The 27,574-nt window shown below is 43.8% G+C and overlaps 1 protein-coding gene across 2 annotated transcripts in view; it reads right to left on the bottom strand.

Moving 5' to 3' along the window:
• The window catches only part of mif4gdb (MIF4G domain containing b), a 30,942-nt gene extending 24,584 nt beyond the window's left edge, over window positions 1-6,358 (bottom strand). For both annotated transcript variants that reach the window (XM_043714278.2, XM_043714276.2), the window contains exon 1: window positions 6,206-6,358. The gene's annotated coding sequence lies outside the window, so the exon portion shown is untranslated. The remainder of the gene's footprint in view (window positions 1-6,205) is intronic.
• Window positions 6,359-27,574: the final 21,216 nt, after the last annotated feature.

Consider the following 27,574-nt stretch of genomic DNA (forward strand, 5'->3'; position numbering starts at 1 on the left):
AGTGAGGGAGATGGGAGTGAGGGAGATGGGAGTGAGGGAGATGGGAGTGAGGGAGATGGGAGTGAGGGAGATGGGAGTGAGGGAGATGGGAGTGAGGGAGATGGGAGTGAGGGTGATGGGAGTGAGGGTGATGGGAGTGAGGGTGATGGGAGTGAGGGTGAGTGTGATGGGAGTGAGGGTGAGTGTTAATGGAGTGAGGGTGATGGGAGTGAGGGTGAGTGTTAATGGAGTGAGGGTGATGGGAGTGAGGGTGAGTGTTAATGGAGTGAGGGTGATGGGAGTGAGGGTGAGTGTTAATGGAGTGAGGGTGATGGGAGTGAGGGTGAGTGTTAATGGAGTGAGTGTTAATGGAGTGAGTGTTAATGGAGTGAGTGTTAATGGAGTGAGGGTGAGTGTTAATGGAGTGAGGGTGAGTGTTAATGGAGTGAGTGTTAATGGAGTGAGTGTTAATGGAGTGAGTGTTAATGGAGTGAGTGTTAATGGAGTGAGTGTTAATGGAGTGAGGGTGATGGGAGTGAAGGTGAGTATTAAGGGAGTGAGTGTGATTGGAGTGAGTGTGATTGGAGTGAGTGTTAATGGAGTGAGTGTTAATGGGGTGAGTGATAATGGAGTGAGTGTTAATGGAGTGAGTGTTAATGGAGTGAGTGTTAATGGAGTGAGGGTGAGTGTTAATGGAGTGAGGGTGATGGGAGTGAGGGTGAGTGTTAATGGAGTGAGGGTGAGTGTTAATGGAGTGAGGGTGAGTGTTAATGGAGTGAGTGTTAATGGAGTGAGGGTGAGTGTTAATGGAGTGAGGGTGATGGGAGTGAAGGTGAGTATTAAGGGAGTGAGGGTGAGTGTTAATGGAGTGAGTGTTAATGGAGTGAGGGTGAGTGTTAATGGTGTGAGGGTGAGTGTTAATGGAGTGAGGGTGAGTGTTAATGGAGTGAGGGTGAGTGTTAATGGAGTGAGTGTTAATGGAGTGAGGGTGAGTGTTAATGGAGTGAGGGTGATGGGAGTGAAGGTGAGTGTTAATGGAGTGAGTGTTAATGGAGTGAGGGTGATTTGAGTGAGGGTGATTTGAGTGAGTGTTAATGGAGTGAGGGTGAGTGTTAATGGAGTGAGGGTGAGTGTTAATGGAGTGAGGGTGAGTGTTAATGGAGTGAGGGTGATGGGAGTGAGTGTTAATGGAGTGAGTGTTAATGGAGTGAGGGTGAGTGTTAATGGAGTGAGGGTGAGTGTTAATGGAGTGAGGGTGATGGGAGTGAGTGTTAATGGAGTGAGTGTTAATGGAGTGAGGGTGAGTGTTAATGGAGTGAGTGTTAATGAGTGAGGGTGAGTGTTAATGGAGTGAGGGTGAGTGTTAATGGAGTGAGGGTGATGGGAGTGAGGGTGAGTGTTAATGGAGTGAGGGTGAGTGTTAATGGAGTGAGGGTAATGGGAGTGAGGGTAATGGGAGTGAGGGTAATGGGAGTGAGGGTATTGGGAGTGAGGGTATTGGGAGTGAGGGTAATGGGAGTGAGGGTAATGGGAGTGAGGGTAATGGGAGTGAGGGTAATGGGAGTGAGGGTAATGGGAGTAAGGGTAATGGGAGTGAGGGTGAGTGTTAATGGAGTGAGGGTGATGGGAGTGAGGGTGTATGTTAATGGAGTGAGGGTGATGGGAGTGAGGGTGTGTGTTAATGGAGTGAGGGTGATGGGAGTGAGGGTGTGTGTTAATGGAGTGAGGTTGATGGGAGTGAGGGTGTGTGTTAATGGAGTGAGGGTGAGTGTTAATGGAGTGAGGGTGATGGGAGTGAGGGTGATGGGAGTGAGGGTGATGGGAGTGAGGGTGATGGGAGTGAGGGTGATGGGAGTGAGGGTGATGGGAGTGAGGGTGATGGGAGTGAGGGTGATGGGAGTGAGGGTGATGGGAGTGAGGGTGATGGGAGTGAGGGTGAGTGTTAATGGAGTGAGGGTGATGGGAGTGAGGGTGATGGGAGTGAGGGTGATGGGAGTGAGGGTGATGGGAGTGAGGGTGATGGGAGTGAGGGTGATGGGAGTGAGGGTGATGGGAGTGAGGGTGATGGGAGTGAGGGTGATGGGAGTGAGGGAGATGGGAGTGAGGGAGATGGGAGTGAGGGAGATGGGAGTGAGGGAGATGGGAGTGAGGGAGATGGGAGTGAGGGAGATGGGAGTGAGGGTGATGGGAGTGAGGGTGATGGGAGTGAGGGTGATGGGAGTGAGGGTGATGGGAGTGAGTGTGATGGGAGTGAGGGTGAGTGTTAATGGAGTGAGGGTGATGGGAGTGAGGGTGAGTGTTAATGGAGTGAGGGTGATGGGAGTGAGGGTGAGTGTTAATGGAGTGAGGGTGATGGGAGTGAGGGTGAGTGTTAATGGAGTGAGGGTGATGGGAGTGAGGGTGAGTGTTAATGGAGTGAGTGTTAATGGAGTGAGGGTGAGTGTTAATGGAGTGAGGGTGATTGGAGTGAGGGTGAGTGTTAATGGAGTGAGGGTGAGTGTTAATGGAGTGAGGGTGAGTGTTAATGGAGTGAGGGTGATTGGAATGAGGGTGAGTGTTAATGGAGTGAGGGTGAGTGTTAATGGAGTGAGGGTTAATGGAGTGAGTGTTAATGGAGTGAGTGTTAATGGAGTGAGTGTTAATGGAGTGAGTGTTAATGGAGTGAGTGTTAATGGAGTGAGGGTGATGGGAGTGAGGGTGATGGGAGTGAAGGTGAGTATTAAGGGAGTGAGTGTGATTGGAGTGAGTGTGATTGGAGTGAGTGTTAATGGAGTGAGTGTTAATGGAGTGAGTGTTAATGGAGTGAGTGTTAATGGAGTGAGTGTTAATGGAGTGAGTGTTAATGGAGTGAGGGTGAGTGTTAATGGAGTGAGGGTGATGGGAGTGAGGGTGAGTGTTAATGGAGTGAGGGTGAGTGTTAATGGAGTGAGGGTGAGTGTTAATGGAGTGAGTGTTAATGGAGTGAGGGTGAGTGTTAATGGAGTGAGGGTGATGGGAGTGAGGGTGAGTGTTAATGGAGTGAGGGTGAGTGTTAATGGAGTGAGGGTGAGTGTTAATGGAGTGAGTGTTAATGGAGTGAGGGTGAGTGTTAATGGAGTGAGGGTGATGGGAGTGAAGGTGAGTATTAAGGGAGTGAGGGTGAGTGTTAATGGAGTGAGTGTTAATGGAGTGAGGGTGAGTGTTAATGGAGTGAGGGTGAGTGTTAATGGAGTGAGGGTGATGGGAGTGAGGGTGAGTGTTAATGGAGTGAGGGTGAGTGTTAATGGAGTGAGTGTTAATGGAGTGAGGGTGAGTGTTAATGGAGTGAGGGTGATGGGAGTGAAGGTGAGTGTTAATGGAGTGAGTGTTAATGGAGTGAGGGTGATTTGAGTGAGGGTGATTTGAGTGAGTGTTAATGGAGTGAGGGTGAGTGTTAATGGAGTGAGGGTGAGTGTTAATGGAGTGAGGGTGAGTGTTAATGGAGTGAGGGTGAGTGTTAATGGAGTGAGGGTTTGTTAATGGAGTGAGGGTGAGTGTTAATGGAGTGAGGGTGAGTGTTAATGGAGTGAGGGTGAGTGTTAATGGAGTGAGGGTGAGTGTTAATGGAGTGAGGGTGATGGGAGTGAGTGTTAATGGAGTGAGTGTTAATGGAGTGAGGGTGAGTGTTAATTGAGTGAGGGTGAGTGTTAATGGAGTGAGGGTGATGGGAGTGAGTGTTAATGGAGTGAGTGTTAATGGAGTGAGGGTGAGTGTTAATGGAGTGAGTGTTAATGAGTGAGGGTGAGTGTTAATGGAGTGAGGGTGAGTGTTAATGGAGTGAGGGTGATGGGAGTGAGGGTGAGTGTTAATGGAGTGAGGGTGAGTGTTAATGGAGTGAGGGTGATGGGAGTGAGGGTGATGGGAGTGAGGGTGATGGGAGTGAGGGTGATGGGAGTGAGGGTGATGGGAGTGAGGGTGATGGGAGTGAGGGTGATGGGAGTGAGGGTGATGGGAGTGAGGGTGATGGGAGTGAGGGTGAGTGTTAATGGAGTGAGGGTGATGGGAGTGAGGGTGATGGGAGTGAGGGTGATGGGAGTGAGGGTGATGGGAGTGAGGGTGATGGGAGTGAGGGTGATGGGAGTGAGGGTGATGGGAGTGAGGGTGAGTGTTAATGGAGTGAGGGTGATGGGAGTGAGGGTGATGGGAGTGAGGGTGATGGGAGTGAGGGTGATGGGAGTGAGGGTGATGGGAGTGAGGGTGATGGGAGTGAGGGTGATGGGAGTGAGGGTGAGCGTTAATGGAGTGAGGGTGATGGGAGTGAGGGTGAGTGTTAATGGAGTGAGGGTGATGGGAGTGAGGGTGATGGGAGTGAGGGTGCTGGGAGTGAGGGTGCTGGGAGTGAGGGTGCTGGGAGTGAGGGTGATGGGAGTGAGGGTGATGGGAGTGAGGGTGATGGGAGTGAGGGTGATGGGAGTGAGGGTGATGGGAGTGAGGGTGATGGGAGTGAGGGAGATGGGAGTGAGGGAGATGGGAGTGAGGGAGATGGGAGTGAGGGAGATGGGAGTGAGGGAGATGGGAGTGAGGGAGATGGGAGTGAGGGTGATGGGAGTGAGGGTGATGGGAGTGAGGGTGATGGGAGTGAGGGTGATGGGAGTGAGGGTGATGGGAGTGAGGGTGATGGGAGTGAGGGTGAGTGTGATGGGAGTGAGGGTGAGTGTTAATGGAGTGAGGGTGATGGGAGTGAGGGTGAGTGTTAATGGAGTGAGGGTGATGGGAGTGAGGGTGAGTGTTAATGGAGTGAGGGTGATGGGAGTGAGGGTGAGTGTTAATGGAGTGAGGGTGATGGGAGTGAGGGTGAGTGTTAATGGAGTGAGTGTTAATGGAGTGAGTGTTAATGGAGTGAGTGTTAATGGAGTGAGGGTGAGTGTTAATGGAGTGAGTGTTAATGGAGTGAGTGTTAATGGAGTGAGTGTTAATGGAGTGAGTGTTAATGGAGTGAGTGTTAATGGAGTGAGTGTTAATGGAGTGAGGGTGATGGGAGTGAAGGTGAGTATTAAGGGAGTGAGTGTGATTGGAGTGAGTGTGATTGGAGTGAGTGTTAATGGAGTGAGTGTTAATGGAGTGAGTGTTAATGGAGTGAGTGTTAATGGAGTGAGGGTGAGTGTTAATGGAGTGAGGGTGATGGGAGTGAGGGTGAGTGTTAATGGAGTGAGGGTGAGTGTTAATGGAGTGAGGGTGAGTGTTAATGGAGTGAGGGTGAGTGTTAATGGAGTGAGGGTGATGGGAGCGAAGGTGAGTATTAAGGGAGTGAGGGTGAGTGTTAATGGAGTGAGTGTTAATGGAGTGAGGGTGAGTGTTAATGGTGTGAGGGTGAGTGTTAATGGAGTGAGGGTGAGTGTTAATGGAGTGAGGGTGAGTGTTAATGGAGTGAGGGTGAGTGTTAATGGAGTGAGTGTTAATGGAGTGAGGGTGAGTGTTAATGGAGTGAGGGTGATGGGAGTGAAGGTGAGTGTTAATGGAGTGAGTGTTAATGGAGTGAGGGTGATTTGAGTGAGGGTGATTTGAGTGAGTGTTAATGGAGTGAGGGTGAGTGTTAATGGAGTGAGGGTGAGTGTTAATGGAGTGAGGGTGAGTGTTAATGGAGTGAGGGTGATGGGTGTGAGGGTGATGGGAGTGAGGGTGATGGGAGTGAGGGTGATGGGAGTGAGGGTGATGGGAGTGAGGGTGAGCGTTAATGGAGTGAGGGTGATGGGAGTGAGGGTGAGTGTTAATGGAGTGAGGGTGATGGGAGTGAGGGTGAGTGTTAATGGAGTGAGGGTGATGGGAGTGAGGGTGAGTGTTAATGGAGTGAGGGTGATGGGAGTGAGGGTGATGGGAGTGAGGGTGATGGGAGTGAGGGTGATGGGAGTGAGGGTGATGGGAGTGAGGGTGATGGGAGTGAGGGTGATGGGAGTGAGAGTGATGGGAGTGAGGGTGAGTGTTAATGGAGTGAGGGTGATGGGAGTGAGGGTGATGGGAGTGAGGGTGATGGGAGTGAGGGTGATGGGAGTGAGGGTGAGTGTTAATGGAGTGAGGGTGAGTGTTAATGGAGTGAGGGTGATGGGTGTGAGGGTGAGTGTTAATGGAGTGAGTGAATGAGGAACTTGCCGCAGACAGGATCGGGATGTGATGTGATGCCTTCCCTGCCCGAATTGCCTGTGGCTGCTGGCCCGGTCCCGGTCCCGGTCCCGGTAGCGGGGGTGGGGGTGGGGGTGAGTACTGCACTGACCTGGCGCCGTCTCCGGCTCCCGGTGACACTGGGATCAGCTCCTCTGCAGGAAGCGCCGAAAGGCCGTGAGCATGGCCAGGAACCGTCCCGCAGCACGATCAGCGGCGCAGCCCCGTCCCGGAGTCAGAGCCAGCGCTGAGCTCCTCCTGGGGCCAGCCTCCAGTTGCTTCCTACTCGTCATTTCCTCACATTCCCCAGACTCCCTTTCTCTCTCTGTCTGTTTGTCTCTCTCTCTCTGTATGTTTCTGTTTCTCTTCCTCCTGGACTCTTCCCCCCACCCCCCACAGCTGTCTCTGTCTCTGTCTTTCTCTGTCTTACTCAAACTGCGTCCAAAGCCTTCAATAACCTTGTCTCTGCACATTGCTGGTGACCCCCCAGTCCAGATGGACCCTCCCAATAACAGGGGCAGGAGTGTGAACTTAACAATTTCACAGAATCCACCAGTAAAACAGAAAACTAACTGCAGACCTGAGTGAAGTCTTTAACGTGCATAAAGTGGTTTAACACAGGGAAAACAATTCCACTTATAGGGAAGTTCATAACCATTTGGATGAGTTTACTAACCGGCTTGTTTGAGGAGGAATGGAATAGAAAGACTGATTTAACCGAAATGAAAATGGGTGGGTAGAAGCTGGGATTCAACAAAAATATCAACACAGAAGTTAAGGGCTGAAGGGACTGTTTCTGATCTAGAGCTTCTGTTGTAGTCACGCTGCCTGAAAGGGTGGATTCAACAGGAACTTTCAAAATAACTGAATCAGAAACATCTGCTGAACTATGGGGAAACAGCAGGAGTATGTGACTAATTCAGACTAGTCACTAATTGTGACTTTCAAAGAGCCATCACAGGTAGAGCAGACTGAATGACCTTCCTCTGCACTGAGGGGTGTTTTCTGGGAGTGTGGGGAACACTCTGCTGACTACATTTCATGTTTTCTGAAGTATTTTATTTAATCAAACACTGTTAATATTTCCAGTTCAGCCGAGGATAGTCCTGAACTCTCCAGAAGTGAAACTGGATGAACTTCAGATAGAGTCATAGAGATGTACAGCATGGAAACAGACCTTTCGGTCCAACCTATCCATACTGACCAGATATCCCAACCCAATCTAGTCCCAATTTGGAGATGCCGGTGTTGGACTGGGGTGTACAAAGTTAAAAATCACACAACACCAGGTTATAGTCCAACAGGTTTAATTGGAAGCACACTAGCTTTCGGAGTGACGCTCCTTCATTAGGTCTTATCACCTGATGAAGGAGCGTCTCTCTGAAAGCTAGTGTGCTTCCAATTAAACCTGTTGGACTATAACCTGGTGTTGTGTGATTCTTAACTTCATAATCTAGTCCCACCTGCCAGCACCCAGCCCATATCCCTCCAAACCCTTCCTATTCATAGACCCATCCAAATGCCTCTTAAATGTTGCAATTGTACTGGCCTCCACCAATTCCTCTGGCAGCTCATTCCATACATGTACCACCCTCTAAGTGAAAAAGTTATCCCTTAAGTTTCTTTTATATCTTTCCCCTCTCATCCTAAACCTATGTCCTCTAGTTCTGGACTCCCTGACCCCAGGGAAAAGACTTTGTCTATTTATCTTCTCCATGCCCCTCATAATTTTGCAAACATCTATAAGGTCACCCCTCAGCCTCCGACGCTCCAGGGAAAACAGCCCCAGCCTGTTCAGCCTCTCCGTATAGCTCAAATCCTCCAACCCTGGCAATATCCTTGTAAATCTTTTCTGAACCCTTTCAAGTTTCACAACATCTTTCCGATAGGAAGGAGACCAGAACTGCATGCAATATTTCAACAGTGGCCTAACCAATGTCCTGTACAGCCGCAACATGACCTCCCAACTCCTGTATTCAATACTCTGACCAATAAAGGAAAGCATACCAAACACCTTCTTCACTATCCTATCCATCTGAGACTCCACTTTCAAGGAGCTATGAACCTGCACTCCAAAGTCTCTTTGTTCAGCAACACTCCCTAGGACCTTACCATTAAGTGTATAAGTTCTGCTAAGACTTGCTTTCTCAAAATGCAGCACCTCTCATTTATCTGAATTAAACTCCATCTGCCACATCTCAGCCCATTGGCCCATCTGATCAAGATCCTGTTGTAATCTGAGATATCCCTCTTCACTATCCACTACACCTCCAATTTTGGTATCATCTGTAAACTTACTAACTGTACCTCTTATGCTCGCATCCAAATCATTTATGTAAATGATGAAAAGTAGAGGACCCAGCACCAATCCTTGTGGTAAATTGGGAACAGATATTCTCAGGGAAATGCACAACAGAAATGTGGAAGTTGTTCTGGGAGCACTTGCTGGATAGGTTTGTCCCACTGAGGCAAGGAAGGGCTGGTAGGTTGAAGGTACCCTTGGATGAAAAGAGATGTGGAACACCTAGTCAAGAGGAAGAAGGAAGCTTACTTAAGGTTGAGGAAGCAAGGATCAGACAGGGCTATAGAGGGTTACAAGGTAGCCAGGAAGGAACTGAAGAATGGGGAAATAGAAGGGACCGTGAAAAAGCCTTGGCTGGTAGGATTAAGGAAAACCCTAAAGTGTTCTACACTTATGTGAGGAACAAGAGGATGGCCAGATTAAAGATAGGGCCGATCAGGGACAGTGGAGGGAACTTGTACCTGGAGTTGGAGGAGGTGGGGGAGGTCCTTAATGAAAACTTTACTTCAATATTCATTAGTGAGAGGGACCTTGACGTTTGTGAGGACAGCATGAAACAGATTGAAACGCTCGAATAGGATGATGTTGAGAAGGAAGGTGTGCTGGAAAGTTTGAAAAACATAAGGGTGGAGGAGTCTCCTGGGCCAGATGGGATATACCCAAAGTTACTATGGGACGTGAGGGAGGAGATTGCTGCGCCTTTGGCAATGATCTTTGAGCCCTCCAGATAATTGGAGGGTGGCAGATGTTATTCCCTTGTTCAAGAATGTGAAAAGCGATAATCCTGGGAATTACAGACCAGTCAGTCTTGGGTCAGTGGTGGGCAAATTATTGGAGAGGATTCTGAGAGTCAGGATTTATGATTACTTGTAAAACCATAGTTTGATTAGAGATAGTCAGCATAGCTTTATGACAGGCAGGTCATGCCTCACAAGCCTATTGAATTCTTTGAGGATGTGACAAAACACATTGATGAAGATACGGCAGTGAATCTGGTGTATATAGATTTTAGCAAGGCGTTTGATAAGGTTTTCCATGGTAGGGTCATTCAGAAAGTAAGGAGGCATGGGATTCTGAGAAATCTGGCTGTCTGGATACAGAATTGGCTGGCCCATAGAAGACAGGGTAGTGGTAGATGGAAAGTATTCAGCCTCAGCTCGGTGACCAGTGGTGCTCCACAGTGATCTGTTCTGGGACCTGTGTTCTTTGTGATGTTTATAAATGACTTGGATGCTGAAGTGGAAGGGTGGGTTAGTAAGTTTGCCGATGACACGAAGGCTAGTGGAGTTGTGTCTAGTGTAAAGGGCTGTTGTTGGTTGCAACAGGATATAGACAAGATGCAGAGCTGGGCTGGGAAGTGGCAGATGGAGTTCAGCCTGGAAAAGTGTGAAGTGATTCATTTTGGAAGGTCTCATTTGAATGCAGAGTTCAGTGTTAAAAACAGGAAGCTTGGCAGTGTGGCGGAACAGAGGGATCTTGGGGTCAATGTCCATAGATCCCTCAAAGTTGCCAATTTGTTAAGGCATATGGCGTGTTGGCTTTGATTGGCAGAGGGATTGAGTTTAAGAGCCATAAAGTTATGATGCAGCTCTATAGAGCCCTGGTTAGACCACACTTGGAATATAGTATTTAGTTCTGGTCACCTCATTATAGGAAAGATGTGGAAGCTTTAGAGAGGGTGCAGAGGAGATTTACCAGGATGCTGTCTGGGCTGGAGGGCATGTCTCATGAAGGTTGAGGAAACTAGGGCTTTTCTCATTGGAGCGAAGAAGGATGAGAGGTGACTTGTTAGAGGTGTACAAGATGATGAAAGGCATAGATAGAGTGGATAGCCAGAGACTTTTTCCCTGGGTGGAAATGGCTTTCACGAGGGGGCATAACTTTAAAGTGATTGGAGGAAGGTTTAGGGAGATGTCAGAGGTAGGTTCTTTTATACAGAGAATGGTGGGTGTGTGGAATGCACTGCCAGCAGTGGTAGTAGCGTCAGGTACTTTTGAGACATTTAAGTGACTTTTGGGTAGGCACATGGATGATAGTAAAATGAAGGGTATGTGGGTTAGTTTGATCTTAGAGTAGGATAAAAGTTCGGCACAGATTGAGGGCTGAAGGGCCTGTACTGTGCTGTACTGTTCTGTGTTCTATGAAACGTTATAGGAATATAGGAACAGGAGTGAGCCATTCAGCGTCTTGAGCCCACATCCATCATTCTAGATCACAGCTGATCATCTGCTTCAGGGCAATATTCTCATTATTCCCACACTTTTAATGTGCTGATTTAATTTTACTTTATTGATACCTGTCTTGAACATATCTTCAAATAATGCTGATCTTGCTAATGTTGATCTTACCTATCACACACCGTGTGATGTAACTTATACTCCTCTATCTTGTTGTTTTTCACCCTATATTCTGTATGTCCTTACTTATAATGATCGGCCTGTACTGCTCGTAAACAAAGCTTTTCACAGTAACCTGTGATAATAAATCAATCAAATCAAATCAAATATGACTGAGCTTCCACAGACTCCTGGGGGAGAGAATTCCAAAGATTCTACTCTATCCCGGTCCCAAATGGTCTGCCCCTTTCATTTTGAGACAGTGCCCCGTGTGTCTAGATTCCTGGCTCCTTGGAAACATCCTTCCTGTATTTACCCTGAGATGTAAGAATTTTGTAAGTTTCAACACTGTCCCCATTAAGCATCAAGTATGGTTAGAGAGAAAATAGGAACCTATGGGCCAGTCAGCTAATGTAATATGATTCTTCTCTGTTATTGAAGAGAGATAGAGTCATATTCAATTTGGAACATTAGCTCTGGTTCTCTCTCTCCACAGATGCTGTCATACCTGCTAAATTTTTTTCAGCATTTTTTGTTTTTATTTCAGATCTCCATCTTCTGCAGTACTTTGCTTTTATGAGATTGAAGTTGTTTTTTGACAAATCTGTTATGGCTTTAAGGACATAACTGAAAGAATAGATAAGGGAGATCTAGGTTGATATGGTCCCTTTGAATTTTCAGAAGAATTCAAAGTGCCACATCAGGGATTGTTGCACAAATGTACAGCTCATTGGGAGTACTGTACTAAAATGGATTACATATCGGTGAATAGAAAACAAAATTATGACTGGAACATATTTTGCTTTTCAGGCTGCAACAAATGATATACAACAGCATTCCTTGTCAGCATTCGGCACCTTCCTATGCAATCGCAGAAGGTATACCTGCTTGCCTCCTCCATCCTCACTGTCCGATGCCCCAGACTTACCTTCCAAAAGCAGTGATTGGTCTGCTGTATTCACTGTTCACAATGTGGTCTCCTCAAAGACTGGGGAGATGAAACATGGACAGGGCGACCACTTTGCAGAATACCTATGTTCCATCCACAAAAAAAGATCCTGAGCTTTCAGTTGTTTGCCATTTCAACACACCACTGTGTTCCCTGGCCACACCTCTGTCTCAGGCTTGCTGCAGTGCTCCAGCGAGGCTCAGCATCTCATCTTCTACCTTGATTCCTAGATAGCCTTCAGTACTCAACATTAAGTTTAATAATTTCAGAATGTGAACATCCTCCTCCAAACCTGAATCTAGAACCTTCAAAATCAGAGACACACCTGCTACCAAGTGAGCTGACGTTTACAAGTTATGACCCCAGTTGTTTGGAGTACTGGATAAGTCAGCTCTCAGGCTGAGGCATGGCTTGATAGATAATAAGTTTTATTGGTGTTTAATGTGATAGCCAATAACTGAATATATTTACAAGAGGCTGCCAGTGTACTTTAAACAAATGAACATAAAAATTATTAAAAAAAGGGAAAACATGCAAACGATATTGCATTAATCAAGAACCTTTGAAACAATCTCATTACAAACATAAGAAAGAAAGATTCATTATTTTTATCCCAGCAATACCCTTACAGATACTGCTGCCTCACTGTGAAGGATAGAGTTCGATTCCAGCCTTGGGCAATTGACTGTGCAGAGTTTGCACATTCTCTGTGTGTCTGCATGGATTTCCTCTGGGTGCTCCAGTTTCCTCCCACAGTCTAAAGATGTGCAGGTTAGGGTGGATTGGCCATACTAAATTGCCCATAATGTCCAGGGATTTTGAGGCTAGGTGGATAAGCCATGGGAAATGCAGCTTACAGGGATAGGTCTGGGACAGGGTGGGTCTGGGTGGGATGCTCTTCAGAGGGTCAGTGTGGATTTGATGGGCCAAATAGCCTGCTTCCACATTGTAGAGATTCTATGATTCTGTGACACTCAGTGAAGAGTCACCCTTACCTCCACTCAAAAGCTTCATGCTCAGTTTGTATGGCTCAACTCAGTTTACTTTCAGCAAATTGCAACACCTTCACTAGATGCTAGTTTTTTTCAGATTATACCTCTCCCCAGAATTCTGAAAACATTCTGCTAACTGAGCTCACTTGGTTCCCTCAGCTCATGTATTCAATAGCCTTGTCAGATGTTCACTTCTACTCTGACACCTCCACAACCTTCTGCCTCTGGAGATTTCTTTTCTCTGTTTTCTCCCAGCCCTGACTGCAGCTTCTTAACAACATCTCTGCAATCATTGGCCTCTTATCCCAATGAACGTACTGTCTGGACACTCTCTCTCACTGCTGGTTATGAAACCCAAGTTAAGAAACAACTTCATAATTATTGCCTGAGGTGGATTGTTGGTCATTAAGTTAAAGACACATAATTAGAATCATAAAATCCCTGCACTGTGGAAGCAGGCCATTCAGTCCATTGAGTGCATACCAAACCTCCCAAGAGCATCCCCCCACCCCACCCCCATACTCTATCCCTGTAACGCTGTATTTCCTATGGCCAATCCACCTAACCTGTACATCTTTCATTAGTGAGAGCTGTTTAAAATTAATGTTGAAAATGACTTTATGATCTTAAAGAAAGGTCAGATTTTCACAGAATTAATAAAAATCCACTTTTCCTCCCACTTCAGAAACCAAGTTCTCAAAATATTTTTTTTTCTTCTTTATTCATTCATGGGATGTTGCCTGTCCCTAGTTGCCCCTTGAGAAAGTGGTAGTGAGCTGCCTTCTTGAACCGCTACAGTCCATGTGCTGTAGGTAGACCCACAATGCTCTTAGGGAGAGATTTGTGGCACAGCGACGGTGAATGAATGGCAATATTTTTCCAAATCAAGATGGTGAGTGGTTTGGAGGGGAACCTGCAGGTTGTGGTGTTCTCATGTACCTACTGTCTTTGTCCTTCAACTTGGTCATGGGTTTAGAAGGTACTGTCTAAAGAGCCTTGTGGAATTTCTGCAGTGCATCTTGTAGGTGATATACACTGCTGCTACTGAATGTCAGTGGTGGAGAGAATGGATGTTTGGAGATGTGGTGCCTATCAAGCATGCTGCTTTATCCTGGATGTTGTCAAGTTTCTTGAGTGTTATTGGAGCTGCACCCATCCGGGCAAATGAGGAGTATTCCATCACAATAAAATCATGTTACAATTCCCCCACTGGAATGCATTTTGGGACTTCACCACCCTTGGTGCTCCCTCCAAGTGTTCTTCAAAATGCAGGAGTGATGATTCATCGGCTGAGGGAAGACAATACATGGTACTGAGTGTGAGCATTCTTTGCTCATGTTTAGCCTGAAGCCATAAAATTTCTTGAAGTCCAGAGTTAATGTTGAGGTCTCCCAGGACAATCCCTCCCAACCGTATTCCATTGTTCCACCACCTCTGCTGGGTCTGTCCTGCTGGTGGGACAGGACAATGCAGGGTTGATGATGATGCTGTCTTGGATGTTGTCTGTCAAATATGATTCAGTGAGTATGACTATATCAGACTTGTATTCCCAATTTTGGTACTATCCCTCCAGATGTTAGTAAGGAGGACTTTGTAGGGTTGACAGGACTGTTTTTGCCTTTGTTGTTTCCAGTACCTAGACCCAGTTGTTCAGTTTCATGCTCTTTCTTAAATTTTCAGATTGTTTGATGCAACTGAGTGTCTTTCAATTCAGAGGGAAGTTAAGAGCCAACCACATTGCAGTCGGTCTGGAGTCACATGTAGCCTAGACCAGGTGAGGATGGCAGATTTCCATCCCTTAAGCACAATAGTGAACCAGATGGGTTTTAAAGCAATCGACAATGGTTTCATCATCTTCATCAGATATTTAATTCCAGATTTACTTCAAATTCCACAATCTACTGTGCTAGGATTTGAACCGAGAGCGTTCTTTGAGTTTCTGGATTGCTAGACCAGTGACAAAATGACAGGATCATCACCTCCCATAATATGGGAGCAACTTTTGGAAAAGGTAATATTTCAACACACACCCTGTCAAACCCTGTTGTGTTTGATATGTTTCAGTGAGATCACCTCTAATTCTACAGACTCCAGAGAATAGAGCCCCAATCTACTCAACCCCTCCTTGGAGGACAGGTATGTCATCCAGGAATCAATCTCATCAACATTCATTGCAACATTCCCTTGAATAAGGAACCCAAAACTGTGCATATCTTCCAAGTATGGTCCCATTAAACTCCTAGCTTATTGTAAATTGTAGCAACACTTCCCTACATTCCAATCCTCAAGTGAAATAGAAGGAGATTTGATTTATTCAGCACTGAAAGCTTCATTATAAAAATGTCTTCAGAACAATAACAGCCAATTTGATCCTGTGATCTATGACAATCCACAATATATATTTTAAAATATAATATATTTAGTATATATTATATTTTAAAATATATATTGTGGATTGTCATAGATCACAGGATCAAATTGGCTGTTATTGTTCTGAAGACATTTTTATAATGAAGCTTTCAGTGCTGAATAAATCAGAGGAAACAAATAATTCGGGAAATGGATGTAATGGTCATACTGAACCTCCTTTTTGAGGTTTACAATATGGGGTGACCAATATATACCATGTGCTTGGTTTTCTGGTTTTTCATTTTGGAAATCCTGCTTCCTCTCATGTGTAATAAGAATCTCTAAACAGCTAAAGACATGTTCCTATAGTGGGAACCTGACTCATTCAACTGGCCATAAACCAGCAATTTTCGCATGTAGTGAAATGCATACATAACATATTGACATTTCATAAGACACAAAATACTTGGACCTCAGCTATTTTCAATCAGTGAGATGACTGAGTGTAACTTATCACCTTGCTGATGATACAAGGTATGAGTGTAACCTCAAAAATGTGTAAAAAGATTGCAAATGGTGTTGGATGAAATATAATGTTATGAAAGATGAAAGGATGTACTTTGTTTGGAGAAATAGAAAGGCAATTATATTGCAGTGAGGTACCCAAGGTAGATCCGCTGCTCTTGCTTCTACACCTCACAGTCTCAGGTTTCCTCTTCAGCTTTTAAGAAATTGGAAATCAATTGAGTCTTGTTGAAGAAACACTATTATTTTGACTATTGCTGAGTCAAAGACACTGTCTGTGATCCTGCTGGGAGCTGCTCTGTGATCTTGGCATTGTTTCAACTGTTTGCTGTAGATAGTTGTGTTTTTTCACTGCCTGTTTTCTAGAAACTTGTTAATTAAAATATATTGGATAAGTACTAGGGGAGCACCTGCAGAAATTAATGGTCTTAATTAATCTGCCAGAATGTTCACTGTTATCTTTAAGTATTCCAATCACTACTCAGTTGCCAAGGGCTAAATTGTGAATGTCCCAACATCCCACACACTGCAGCGGTTCAAGAAGTCAGCTCTTCACCACCTTCGCAGGGCAATTATAGATGGGCAATAAATGCTGGCCCAGCCAGCTGTGCTCATATCTGAAGAAACAATGTTAACAGGTTCAGGAATCAGGTCAGAGCAGCAGGAGTGTATTGGCACCATTCTCTATACCAAACAGAGCAGCCAAAGAGCCTTTGAAACCATAGTCACAAAAAGCTGTGATATCAGAAATGTATTGCAAGCTCTCACAAATGATAGTGATACCAACCAGATAATCAGTTGTTAAATGTTGTTGACTGAGTGATAATGTTTGGCTAGGACTCTTGGGACAACTTTCTAAACTCTGCCACGGGATCTTTTACAAAAGATCACAGAAAGCAAGTGGGGCCATGGACAGTGCAATATTCCATGAATGCTAAGAGCGCTTCCATTGGACCATGGCCAATAGCATTTTCAGCTATTCAGTTCATGCTCCTTGTCACTCCTCTGACGTATCCATGGGCCTATCCTCCACAGCTTACCTCCCATCTCTCTTGCCTGTTGCGTTCTTTTCCCCGGTTTTCTAACTTTTCCAGGAAAGCGGTGGAATAGGTAAATGTCTCTGGACCAACAATCCAGAGCACTGGGTTCATGCTCTGAGGACATAGTTTTGAATCCTGCCAGGACAGACGGTGAAATTTCAACCCAATAAAAGTCTGGAATTTAAAAAAAAACCTAGTCTAATGGTGACCATTAAACCACTGTCAATTGTTGTAAATATCAGTTGATTCACTCATGTCCTTTCGGGAAGGAAAACTGTCATCCTTCCCTTATCTGGCCGACATGTGATTCTAGACCCTCAGCAATGTGGTTGACTCTTAACTGTGTTCTGATATAGAGCCATACGATACAGAATCAAGCCTTTCAGTCCACCATGTCTATGCCAACAAACAAACACCAAACTACATTGATCCCATTTATCTCTACTTGGTCCACAAGCATTGGTCCTGGCATTTTAAGTATTCATCCAGATGCTTGTGAAAGTACCTGCCTCCATCACCCTCTCAGACAGCACGTTCCATATTTCTACCATCCCTGTGTAAAGAAAAATCCTTTTCACATCTTCTCTGTACTACTTGTTTCTTACCTTAAACTTATGCCCTCTGGACTTAGACACGTCTCACATTCTATCTGTCGAAGCCTCCCATAATTTAGTATTCCTCAATCAGATAGCCCCTCAGCCTCCTCTGCTCCAAGGAAAACAAACCCAGCATATCCATCTCTCCCCGTAAGTGAGACTTCTCATCCCAGACAATATCCTGGTGACTCTCCTCTGCAGCCTCTCCCCTGTAATCACATCACTTCAATAGTATGGTGACCAGAACAGTGTACACTATTCCAACTGTGGCCTATCAAGTGTTTTAAAAAGTTGTAACAAGAATTCCTCGCCCCTATTTTCTACGCCCTGACTAATGAAGGCAAGCATATGGCTCCAAAAACCACTCAGTTCAAGGACAATGGTGCCCATGAATTAACCAGTTCTGACGCTTGGTACCACAAAGGACAGAGGCCCTCCAATAGTTTACCTAATTGGCCTTGGCTGTGCCTGTCACAAAGTTATTCAACTGTGGAAGGAATCACTGCTACTCCTAAGTTAAGCCATGGACAGAATACATAGAGTATATTCACAACAATTTCTATGAGTAGTTCATTATAAGGTCTACAAGTAGCAGTCATCTAAAATCTGGTACTGTGCAATGGAGCGAGATTAAATATAAATGAGCCTCCAGGTGACAGTGATCTCAGCATGATATAATTTCATGTTCAATTTGACAAGGAGAAATGTGGATCCATCACTAATGTTTTAAACCTAAATAAAGGTAATTGCAACTATGAAGGCAGAGCAGGCTAAGGTGAAGTGGGAAACAGGAAAATAGGACTGTAGAGGTGAAGTGAGAGACTTTTTTTTAGATATTTTTGATAATTGTTAACAAAGATTTATTGCAGTGGGCAAAAAGGGCTGTTTGAGAATGAGGCATCATCTTGACTGCATAATGTATAAAGACAGTGTCTTTTTATTTTCTGTATTTTTATCTGTGGACTAAAATGGGAAAATAATTGTTTTAAACCAAAGATTGCTGAATGAATATTGCATGTTTCAAAAGCAAGTATCTGAACACTCATTGTCAGTACTGTTTATACAGCAATAGTAGAAGAAGGTGCAACTTTATTGCTGGAACAGCACAGCTGGTCAGGCAGCATCCAGGGAACAGGAGATTCGACGTTTCGGGCACAGGCCCTTCTTCAGGAATCGGCCTGTGCCCGAAACGTCGAATCTCCTGTTCCCTGGATGCTGCCTGACCTGCTGTGCTGTTCCAGCAATAAAGTTTCAACTTTGATCTCCAGCATCTGCAGACCTCACTTTCTCCTAGAAGAAGGTGCAGACAAGCTGGAGCTAAGGGTGTGTGCAAAGAGAGATTCAGTCAGAAAGAAGCAGCTCATTGGTCTGTGTACTAGTGACCAGTTATCAATGACAAAGGCCTTCTGCATGTCAATAATTATGTGATTGGTTCTCAGTTTGCTGAACAGCTTAAGTATTCGCTCATGATTGGGAGAAGCCTTCAGACCACCACCAGCTCAGAAACACACTCTGTACTCTGCAGTAAAAGCCCTGTCAGCCTGAAGAAAACCATTCCTTCAGCATTTATTGTAAGTTGTGACTTAATTAAGAACTCGGAAAACTTTTATAAGTCTGAATCAGTCACTCTGCACTTCCTGTAAACCAGTGAATAACTCTAAAGAAGGAAGATTGAGGAGAATTGTTCTGATCTGCACAAGGACAATCTCAGCTGATCCTGTGAACAAGCACCAGCACACTGCTTTCCCAGTTTTCCCCCTCCACCCATATGGTTTTTCCTGGATGTATGTGTTTAAGGGGAGTTTTTGAGGAATTAGAATTTTAATTAGCAAAGATATGCTGATTGGTTCATTATTGTTTCCATGTAGCTCAACTAATTTATGTCAGGAGCACAGACAAGAGATTCCGTGGCAGTGAGTATAAATTTAAGATGGTTTGTTGTTTTCTTGGTTCTAGCATTAAGGACGTCTCTAAACGCTTCATGCATATTGTTAAAGGTGGGATTGAGAAGCCAGAAATTATTGTACACATTGGTATGAGTGACATATTCAGGAAAAGAGTAAAGCAGTACAGAATGAATTTAAGAGGTTGAGTAGAAGATTAAAAAATAAAACTTTAAAAGAAGTAATTTCTGGTTTAGTCCCAATGCCAAACTCAAACAAGGGAAGGATCAAAAGGAGATAAATCAAAGGCTGAAGAGCTGGTGTATTGTTTCGGGATTCAGGTTTTTGGACAATTGGAATGTCTTTTGGGTTAGAAAAGATCTGTTCAAAAAGATGGGTCTAATCTAAACTGGAAAGAGACCAATATCTTGGTAGGGAGATTTGCTTATTCTATTAAAGGAGACTTTTACACTGATAGAGAAGGCAAGCGCAGGAATTCTCAGTAGCAGTGTAAGTGGAAAGATTGATGGGGAAGGTTCTGAACATGAGGACAGTACATCAATTAGAAAAGAAAGACAAGAGAGAATCAGAGTATGTAGTAACTCTGAGGTGGATGATAAAGATGGATAAATCTCCAGAATCTGATCTAATGTATCCCAGAATGTTGTGGAAAGTAAGGAAGGAATTTACAAGACTCTTTGCATAAATATTTATATCATTTATAACTACAGGTGGGATGCCTGTTGACTGGAGGATAGCTAAATGTTTAAGAAGGGTTGTAAGTATGTAGTAACTCTGAACAACTAAATTGCATTTATTTCAATGCAATGGGTCTTACAGGTAAGGCTGATGAACTCAGGGCATGTTTAATAACATTGGATTGGGACATCATAACTATTACAGAAATTTGGCTGAGAGATAGACAAGACTGGCAGTTCAATGTTTCAGGCTTTAAATGCTATAGAAAGGATAGAGAAGGAGGCAAGAGAAGGTTGGCATTTTTGATTAAGGAATACGTTACTACTGTAACTAGGGAAGATATTTCTGAAAAATCGTCCAGTGAAAATTTGCGTAGAACTTACAAATTAGAAAGGAAAGATCACTTTGATGGGATTATATTGTAGGGTGCCCAATAGTAAAAGAGACGTTGAGAAACAAATACAGAACATTGAACAGTATAGCACAGTACAGGCCCTTCTGCCCTCGATGTTGTGCTAACCTTTTATCTGACTCTAAGATCAAACTAACCTACATACCCCTCATTTTACTCTCATCCATGTGCCTATCCAAGAGTCGCTTAAATGTCCCTAATGTATCTGACTCTACTATCACTGCTGGCAGTGTACTCCATGCACCCATCACTCTTTGTGTAAAGAACCTACCTCTGACACCTTCCCCTAAACCTTCCTCCCATCATCTTAAAATTATGACCCCTTGTGATAGCCATTTCTGCCCTGGGGAAAACATCTCTGACTATTCAATGTACTTATGCCTTTCATCATCTTGTAACACCTCTATCAAGTTACCGCTCACCCTTCTTTGTAAAAAGCCTTAGCTCCCTCAACCATTTTTTTTATAAGACATGCTCTCCAGTCCAGGCAGCATCCTGGTAAATCTCCTCTGCACCCTCAATAAAGGTTCAACATTAAATATGTGGGAAGACTTCAGAAATATGTCAGCAAACTAAGCCTGTAATAAAGGGGGAATTTTAATTTTCCAAACATTGACTGGGCTTACCATCATGTTAATAGTTTGGATGGTGAAGAATTTGTCAAATGCGTTCAAGGAAAGTTTCTTTATCAATATGTGGATGCTCCTACTAGAGAAGGAGCAAAACTAAACTTTGTTTGGGCAATAAAACTAAAATAACAATGGAGGTCTCATGGTCATAATTCTATTAGTTTAAAAATGGTTACTGAAAAGGATTATCCTTCCATAAAAGTTAAAGATTTTAATTGGAGTAAGACAAATTTTAATGGTATGAGACAAGATCTTTCAAAAGCTGATTGGAGTAGACAGTTCACAGGTAAAAAGACATCTGAGAAGTGGGAGGCGTTCAAGAGTGTGATGATTAGAGTTCAGAGGCATTTTGTTCCTGTTAGAGTAAAGGGTAAGGCCGGTAAGAGTCGGGAACGATGGATAAATCAAGACATTGAGGTTCTCATCAAGAATAAAATAGAGTCTTATTTTAGATAGACAACTTGGCTCAATTGAATCGCTTAATCAATATAAACAGTTTACTGTACAGAAGAGGAAGTTTGGGGAATCTTAGAGAATATAAAGGTGGATAAATCTCCAGAACCTGATATAATCCATCCCAGAACATTGTGGAAAGTAAGGCAGGAAATTACAAGACCCCTTGCAGAAATATTTGCATCATCTATAGCTACGGGTGAGGAGCCTGATGATTAAAGGATAGCTAATTTTATACCTTTGTTTAAGAATGGCTGTAAGGAGAAACCGGGGAACTAAAAACCTGAGAGTCTGACTTTGGTTGTGGTAAATTGTTGGGGGCAGGGTGATTATAAAAGATAGGATTTATGGACATTTTGAGGGGCAAAAATTGATTAGGGTTAGTTAGCATGGTTTTGTATGAGGAAAATCACGTCTCACCAATTTGATTTGAGTTTTTTTGAGTAGGTTACCAAAATGGTTGATGATGGCAGAGCAGTACACGTTGTTTATTTGGAGTTTACTGAAACCATTGACAAGGTTCTGCATGGTAAACTAATTAATGAAGTTAAGTCACATGGGATTCAGGGTGAGCTTGCCAATTGGATACATAATAGGCTTACTGGCAGGAGCCAGAAAGTAAAGGTGGAGGGTTGCTTTTCGGAGTGGAGGCCTGTGACCAGCGGTGTTCCACAGGGATCGGTTCTATGTCATCTTTTGTTTGTTTATATAAACGATTTGGATGAGAATATAGAAGATATTGCATTTGAATACAACAAACAAGGGTATGCCTTATACAATTAATGGTAGGGCCTTGAGTAGCGTTTTCGAAGAGAGGTCCCTAGGGACGCAGGTACGTAATTCAGGCCTTCCTGATGAAGGGTTTATGCTCATAACGTCGATTCTCTTGCTCTTCGGATGCTTCCTGACCGGCTGTGCTTTTCCAGCACCACACTCTTTGACTCTGATCTCCAGCATCTGAGTCCTCACTTTCTCCCAGTTACATATAGATAGGATGGTTAAAAAGGCGTTTGGCCACTTGCCTTCATTGTTCAGTCCTTTGAGTCTAGGAGTTGAGACATTATGTTGAGGCTGTACAGAAATTGGTGAGGTCTCTCCTGGAACTGTCTCCAGTTCTGGTTGCCCATTATAGAAAGGAGAGAGTTCAGAAGAGATTTACTAAGATGTTGCCGGATATGGAAGGTTTCAATTATAGAGAAAGGCTGAATAGGCTGGGACTTTTTTCACTGGAGCGTAGGAGGATAGAGCTTGTAAGAAGGCCTATGGTGTATTAGCGTTCATTAGCAGAGGGATTGAATTCAAGAGTCGTGAAGTGATGTTACAGTACAGGACTTTGGTTAGGCCACATTTGGAGTACTGTTTGCAGTTCTGGTCGCCTCACTTTAGGAAAGATGTGGAAGCTTTGGAGAGGGTGCAGAGAAGATTTACCAGGATGTTGCCTGGAATGGAGAATAGGTCGTACGAGGATAGGTTGAGAGTGCTAGGCCTTTTCTCATTGGAACGGCGAAGGATGAGGGGTGACTTGATAGAGGTTTATAAGATGATCAGAGGAATAGATAGAGTAGACAGTCAGAAACTTTTTCCCCGGGTACAACAGTGTGTTACAAGGGGACATAAATTTAAGGTGAAGGGTGGAAGGTATAGGGGAGATGTCAGGGGTGGGTTCTTTACCCAGAGAGTGGTGGGGGCATGGAATGCGCTGCCTGTGGGAGTGGTAGAGTCAGAATCTTTGGTGACCTTTAAGCGGCAATTGGATAGGCACATGGATGGGTGCTTAAGCTAGGACAAATGTTCAGCACAACATCGTGGGCCGAAGGGCCTGTTCTGTGCTGTATTGTTCTATGAGGTTGAGAAGTGATCAGATAGAAGTTTATAAAATAATGAGAGGTATAGATAGAGTTTGTGGTTCTTGAAATTCTCCATTTCAGGGAAAAGACAAGACTAGGGGGCACTTTTTTCAGGTGAGGAGAGAGAGATTTGGAAATGAGAGGCAAACATTTTACACGCATGGAATCAACTTCCTGAGAAAGTGGTGGATGCAGATACAATGACATTTGAAAAACATTTGGATTTATACAGGTTTAAAGGGATACAGGCCAGGAACATGCAGGTGGGAGTAGTTTAGTTTGGGATTCTGTTCAGCGTGGACTGATTGGACCAAAGGGTCTGTTTCTAAGCTGCATGATTCTATCACTACTTCACTTGTAATAAATAGTAATTTTCATTACACACAAACCTAGTGTGTAATTTCTGTCAATCTGAGACCAGGTAAATTGGGGAATTGGGCATATTTCTCTCATGACAATTCTGGAAACACTGATCTCAGTGTGGTACTGCAGTGAATCGTGACAAAAGATAGCATGAAATTCAAAGAACCACAGTATAAATCAGCAAAACTTAGTGGAATGTCAAAAGATTGGTCAGAGTTTAAGAAACAGCGAAGAAGAACTAAAAAGATAATAGAGACAAAAAAAGAGAATAGGAGAGAAAGCTAGCTACTTATGTGAAAACAGCCAGTAAGAATTTTTCCAAACATTTGAAATAGAAAGCTAGTATTGATTCTCTAGATTCTGAATCTGGGGAACTGATAATGAAAAACAAATCAGCTTTGAACACCTATCCTGCCTTCATGGTAAAAGAATAGAAAAATTCCCAAAGGTAATTGAAAATCAAGAGGTAAACAGGAGGGAGGCACTTAAAACAGTCACCATCAGCAGGAAAAAGGTGCTGGAAAAATACTGAACCTTGAAGGGTTGGTAATGTAGAGAGAAATGGATAATGAAAGATATTGAGGCTCTGGGAAAGAATAAGATGGAGACATATGTTAGGTATAGGCAACTTGGATCAAGTGGATCTCTTGAGCTGTTTAAGGGGTGTAAGAACATTGTTAAGAGGGACATCAGGAGGGTAAAAAGGGGATATGAGATAGCCTTGGCAGATAAGATTAAGGATAATTCAAAGAAATTCTACAAGCACAGTAGGAACAAAAGAGCAACAAGGGAGAGAAGAGGGCCACTTAAAGACCACAATGTGGAACCAGAGGAGATGGGAGGAATACTAAACAAATATTCCACATCAGTTTTCACTGTGGAGAATCACAGAATCCCTGCAGCATGGAAGCAGACTATTCGGCCCAAGACTCGCCGAAGGTCATCCCAACCAGACCCACTCCAACCCACCCCCTACCCTATTCCTGTAACCCTGTATTTTCCATGGCTAATTCATCTAGCCTGCACATCCCTGGATATTATGGCCAATCCACCTAATTTGCACATCTTTGAGATGGAGGAGAAAACTAGAGTATCCAGAGGAAATCCTACATGGTACAGGGAGAATGTGGGGGGAAACTCCACACAGACAGTGGCTGGGGGGTGGAATAAAATCCAGGTCCATGGTGCTGTGAGGTAGTAATGCTAACCATTGAGCCACCATACTGAAGAATGGAGGCTAGGGAACACAGGGAAATAAACATGGATATCTGAAAACAGTTCACATTACAGAAGAGATGGTGAAGGTCTTAAAAAAAAACATAGTGGATAAATCTCCTGGACCAAATCAAGTGTATCCCAGAACATTGTGGAGTACCTAGCAGAGATGTATGTATCCTCTACAGCCATGGGTAAGGTGCCAGAGGACTAACAAGGTGTCTAACGTTGTGTTTTTAAGAAAGGTTGTAAGGAGAAGCCAGGGAACTATGGACCCACTAGTAAGACTGATATCAGTGGTGGGTAAGTTGTTGGAGGGGATTCTGAAAGATAGGATTTACAGGCATTTGGAGAGACAAGGACTGGCTGAGGAGAGTCACCATGGACTTTTGCAGAGGAAATTGTGTCTGACACACTGGGTTTTTTTGAGGACGCATCCAAAAAGATCAACGAGGGAAGAGTGGTGGACGTTGTTAACGTGGATTTTAGTAAAGCCTTGACAAGGTTCCACATGGTAGACTGGTTAATAAAGTTAGATCATATGGGATTCAGGAAGAGCTTGCCAATTGGATAAAAATTTAGCTTGATGATAGGAAACAGGGTGGTGGTGAAGGGTTGTTTCTTTTTGGACTGGAGGCCTGTGACCAGCGGTGCTCTATAGGAGTCAGTGCTGGGTCCACCATTATTTGTTACTTATATAAACAATTTGGATGAGAATTTATGAACTATGGTTGGTAGGTTTGTGGATGACACCAAGACTGGTGGTATAGTCAATAGTGAAGAAGGTTATCTAAGGTTACAAAAGGATCCTGATCAATTGGGCCAATGGGCTGAGAAGTGGCAGACAGAGTTTAGTTTAAATAAATGCAAAGTATTGCATTTTGATAAGAGAAAGGGCAGGACTAAGAGAATTAATGGTATGGCCTTGGAGAGGGTTGTTGAACAGAGAGACCTAGGAGGTTGAGGTAGTTCTTTAAAAATTGCATCTCAGGTAGATAGGATTTAAACACACGTCTTCATTGCTCAGACCACAGTATAGCAGTTGGGATTTCGTGCTGCAGTTGTACGTGACATTGGTGAAGCCACTTTTGGGGTGTATAGTTCTGGTCACCTAGCTACAGAAATGATATTATTAAATTGGAGAGTGTTCAGAAAACATTTACAAGGATGTTGTTGGGACTGGAGGGTTTCAATTATAAGAGGAGCCTGGATATGCCTGGGTTGTTTTTTTAAACTGAAGTTTAGGAGATTGATAAAGTCATGGGGGGCCGAGATAAAGGTGAATAGCTAAAGGTCTTTTCCCTCGAGTGGGGGTGTTCAAAACTAGGGAGCATTTTTTTTTAAAAAGGTGAGAGGAGAAAGATTTAAGAGGGACTCAAGGGGCAAACTCTTCACACACAGTTGTTTGTTTTTGTGGAATGAACTGCCAGAGGAAATGGTAGATGCAGATATGGTTACAACATTTAAAAAAACATTTGGTAAACCACATGAATAGGAAATGTTTAGAGGGATATGGACCAAATGCAGGTCAGTGAGAAACTTGGTTGGTATGGACAAATTGGACTGAAGGATCTATTTCCGTGCTGTATGATTAAGTTCCCAACACTGATAGCCCCAAGCCTGAGAGTTTGACAAGAAGTGGCATCATCTTCCAAAATTCCTTAGGTTCTAAAAGGGCCTCAGCAGATTGTTAAGTAGCAAATACAACTCCTTTATTCGAGAAAGGAGTGAAGCAGAAAGTTTTTGGCCATCTAGTCTAACATTTGTTATTGGGTAGGTGCTAGAATGCAGTAGGAAGGTTATAGCAGAATTTCCCAACGTCTTTGTGAAGGCAAAATCATGTTCAACTAATCAGAGAGATGTTCACGTCAGGGCAAACAAAGCAAGGAAAACATGTTGAATGGTCAGACCATGGAAAGTGCTGTGGATCAAACAGACCTTGGTATACAAATACATCAGTCCCTTAACAGGTGGATGAAGTGGTTAGGAAAGCCTATGGTATTCTTTACTGGAAATGTGTTGCTGGAAAAGCGCAGCAGGTCAGGCAGCATCCAGGGAACAGGAGAATCGACGTTTCGGGCATAAGCCCTTCTTCAGGAATTCTTTACCTTTACTAGCTGAGTATTCAATAGCAAGGAAGTTATGCAAGACAAAATATTGGTTCGGCTACAGGGAGAGTATCATGTGCAGTTCTGGAATGCACATTATAGATGAGGTGTGATAGCACTAGAAAGGGTGCAGAGGACATTTAACTGGACGTTGCCAAGGCTCGAGTGAGACTGGGGTTATTTTTCCCCAGAGCAAAGGAGACTTGAGTGGGACATGATTGAGAGGTAAAAAATTATGATGGGCGTAGACAGGAAGGGATTGATGACCGGGGGCACAGATTTAAAGATAGGTTTAGAGGAGATGTGAGGGAAAAGCATTTTCACTCAGAGGGTGTTGGGAATCTGGAACTCTCTGCCAATAAGGCTGGTAGAGGCAAAAACCCTCATTAACTTTAAAGTATTTAGATGTGCACTTGCAATGCCAAGTCATACAAAGATATAATCCAAGGGCTCAGAAATAGGATTAGCTGGTTGAGTGGTGCAGATGTAATAGGATAAAGAGGCCTTTCTGTGATGTTGATCTGATTATTACAAATTTTGGAGCAGGTTTGAAGGCTTACTCAAGTATAACAGATGAAGTCTTTAAGCTCACAGGTTCACACTATCCTGGTCAACATTTATCCCTCAAATCAGAGGAACTCTTCAGTCATTTTGTATTGGAATCACTTCTATACACAAAGTGGTCATGTAAATAAGACTTAGCTTTGAAAATTGCTGTAAAAATTCCACTTGATTATATTCAGAGAATATGGACAGTCAATTTCAAGAAACAAACATGGACAA

Source organism: Chiloscyllium plagiosum, unplaced genomic scaffold (genome assembly GCF_037043375.1).
Source record: "Chiloscyllium plagiosum isolate Xiang-an unplaced genomic scaffold, Cpla_swu_hap1 HiC_scaffold_25, whole genome shotgun sequence".
In the NCBI taxonomy this organism is placed as follows: Eukaryota; Metazoa; Chordata; class Chondrichthyes; order Orectolobiformes; family Hemiscylliidae; genus Chiloscyllium; species Chiloscyllium plagiosum.